Below are 3,518 nucleotides of genomic sequence, written 5' to 3' on the forward strand. Positions count from 1 at the left end.
TCGAACTGAAGTGTGGTGGACGCTTTGGGAGGGCACTGCTTTTAAGGTATGTATCGATAAAACTGGGGTGCAGATCAGCCAATCACCTTGCAGTATTCCCAATGAGGAGAGTTGCCTTGTCTGAGTTAGGCAGTGATTACTCTCAGGTTAGTCATTAATCTGGCAGAAGAGGCCATTACATTGTCTATATGATCACATTCACAACAATAGGGTGCAAAGGCAGCCTTCCGAGTCTGTTCGGGATTCAATCCACTTTTCCAAACTCTAGAGCCTTCCCTGTTTAATGGCTGTTTGCGATTGCGTGGACTTCTGAGAAACTGGCTCAGAATATGACCGCTGCTGCGGGAATGTTCTGCGCTTTGTGTATACATTGTGCCTGAAACCTGCGTGTTTTGGGATCCGACCCTCAAAGGTTACAGCTTTAGCCTCTCGTGGAGGACGCGCAGGAGTCCTAACAGAGGGTAGTTAGGGTGTGCTGTTCCCGACCCGTGCACTATTGTCACCAGTGTGCTCCTCGGACCCACAAGCATTGAGATATGTTACACGGCCGCAGTGTGTCGCTCAGTCGAGAGAAGACCCTATAACCCTTGCAATGACCAGATTGCTTGGTCTCCATTAAAACCAGGGTCGGACTGACCTAGAGGCAGGGCCTCTGAAATTATGGAGCAGGGGAGGACCAATTTATGTGGCAGGGTTGACTAAATTGTGTAGCAAGAAAAGGCATATTATGCAGCACATTTTCTGATCGTATTAACTCATTTTGTCACTTTTCTATCGAAGCCTGCCAGACCCCGAAGCTACCTGGCTGTCATGCCTTTTTGGGGCGAACGGAAAGTTTACCTAAGAAAGCATTCCTCCCATTGTTTACCATTGGCTTTATCTCTCACATTTGCTTTCTTTCTATTCTCTGGCTTTATGCCCCACCAGTCATTCCATCCAGTGCATCGTAAATACTTACACCCCAAATCTGGGGAAGTTCACTGAATACTAGAGATTACTTATTGCTGTTTGGCCAGGCCAACTGCAGTTCTCATCAGACCAGACAGGTAGCAGTGATGCGCCATCTTCACTGCACAAGAAATTCATGTTCCTACTGTTGTCCCTTTACAATGCTTTTCGTTTCTAATATGGTGGATACAGAGGCCCTGACTGCCGAAGTTAAAAGCATGGCCACACAACCCATAAGATCCCAGCTGAAGCTGTCCCACGATTCGCATTTCTGTCCCCTGTGACAGGTATCTTTCTCCCTGCCTTCACAGAAGAGGAAGGCCACGCTGTCTCCATCTTTCTTCACTGATTTCAGACGCTAGTTGAGGTTGAACGTGTCTGTACTCCTCACTGAATTCAAGGCCTCGGCCTCCGGGTCCTGCTCTGAGAGAAGGGTCGTGCTGCTTTTTTCAGCAGGCATCTCAGAGCTGACCCTCCGTGGACAGCCCTGAAAGTCCCTGGCCATGCATTGGCAGTGGGTACATCTACAGAACGGGCTTTGATATAATGAATAGTCAGGGCCTGAAAGAGTTCTTTTTATAGGTGATATTTTATCTTGTTTCGAGTGTCTTTAGGACTTGCATTTGTTGTGAATGAATTTCTATTTTTAGATTGTGTTTCTCTGTGAATGTATTTGCTACTATAAACACCAAACACAAGTGCCACAACAGACACCATCTGTGCCATCTGATTACAGGCTCCATTCTCAATGCAACTGTGCTTCTTGCAATGCAAATGGCAGCAGCCATCAGAGCCTATGTCCAGCTAGCTGACCTATTTTTGTTCTCAAAGAAAAGTTCAGAAATTTGCTCATGAAAGCAACCCGAGCAAAACATTATCCCGTGCTTCAAGGCTTTGACGAAGCTGCTATGTATGTAAATGTGGCGCACTGTAGGAGGCTGCTTAGCGATGAAACATTGGCACAAAGGGCTTGCAAATAAGTCCCTATGTTCTCAAGGCCACGCTGTCTCCATCTTCCTTCATTGATTTCAGACCTGGCTGAACTTGAACATTTCTGTACTCCTCAATGACTTCACGGCCTTGGCCTCCAGCTCCAGGCTTAAAATAAGCTTGTATTGCTAAAGTGGTATATTGAAGTTTACTTACAAACTTTTAAAGTTCATAAAAAAATCTGTATCAAAATAAACAAAAAAATTGCCAGAGCAAACATTTATTTTTAAAGCATTAGCAATGCTTAATTTGAGGCGGTTGTTTCCGGTGCTCGGCACCAGTACTTTATTTCAACACCGGCTCTTATGACAACCTGCCAGATGGTGACACTGTTTGTCTTATTTCTTGAGGAGCACAATACCTGTTTAATAATTATATATACATTAAAATCACTGCTATCTGCCAACCAAAATTATAAGAATAGTTTTGTGGCATGTATTGGTAATTGTAATATATATTTAAAGTCTAAATCGACACACTTGTATGAGTGTGATGCCTGGCAGTGATAGTACTGTCATTGGCTGCGCTAGTGGGAGCAAAGGGTGGTTCAAGCTACAGTGGCCTTCTGACGTATGCTGTGGCACTTTTTTTTTTTTTTTTTAAATTAAGCATTGAGAAGTAGGCTATAACATGTGTTTAAGTATGGAGTCTGTGTACGTCTTTACACTCCTTGCGAAGAACATGTGTCTTTCATATGAATTTTAATTGATAATATCAAGTTACTTATTTGCTATTTTACCTACTAAGATATTTCCATCAAGCAAGGCAGCCTTGACACAGGATCTATGTGCATGACTTCAGTGTATGAACATATGTAGTTGAATCCTGTTGACATCAGTTGAATAAAAAACATTGTGTGGTAAACGTTTGGGTGGAATTTTTAATGTAGTCTTAGTTTGATTATATTTGGTTTGTTAGGTGATTGGGTTATACTTGAAACTTTTTTTTAATTTTAATTTGTTTCTACAAATTTCTCTTCTGCAGAATTACTACACTGCATTTTGTAAGGACCAGGCAAGCTGCTACATTCTATGGTGCAGCTCAAATATGCATGCTTGCATAGTACTCCACCTATAGTTTATTTTTAATCTAGCGTTTGAAAATAGCCATCAACCATCTTGAAATACTAAAATAATAATGTAGTATAAAAAATACTTCCAAGATGGTTGCCTGTGTGCAGGTGCTTGGGAAGCCGTCTTCAAATGGTTTATTTCAAACTTTAGCAGAAACATTTGGCCAATGTGTGCTGATGCATTTTTATAGGTTCCGAACCAAGGTGACTTTGTCAGCATTTTTTGTTATACTTTACCAAAAAAGCCTTCCGATATGACTGCACGTGATATCACACACTGGCTATCATCTTGGAATGCTTCAGCCCATGCTGCACACCAAAGCAACCAATCCCTCGCTAAGCCTATAGGTCTAAGCCATCATATTAAAGGTGAGACCTATTGGTTTGCCAATGCTTTGTACACATAACAACACTATACGGGCAAAGGTTACACCTCATTATTGCCAGTTAGACACTCGAACACAGCAATAAACAGAAAGGTGTCCAGTCAACTTTGCAAAGGGTCTTG

This window comes from Pleurodeles waltl, chromosome 4_1 (assembly GCF_031143425.1).
Source record: "Pleurodeles waltl isolate 20211129_DDA chromosome 4_1, aPleWal1.hap1.20221129, whole genome shotgun sequence".
Taxonomy (NCBI): domain Eukaryota; kingdom Metazoa; phylum Chordata; class Amphibia; order Caudata; family Salamandridae; genus Pleurodeles; species Pleurodeles waltl.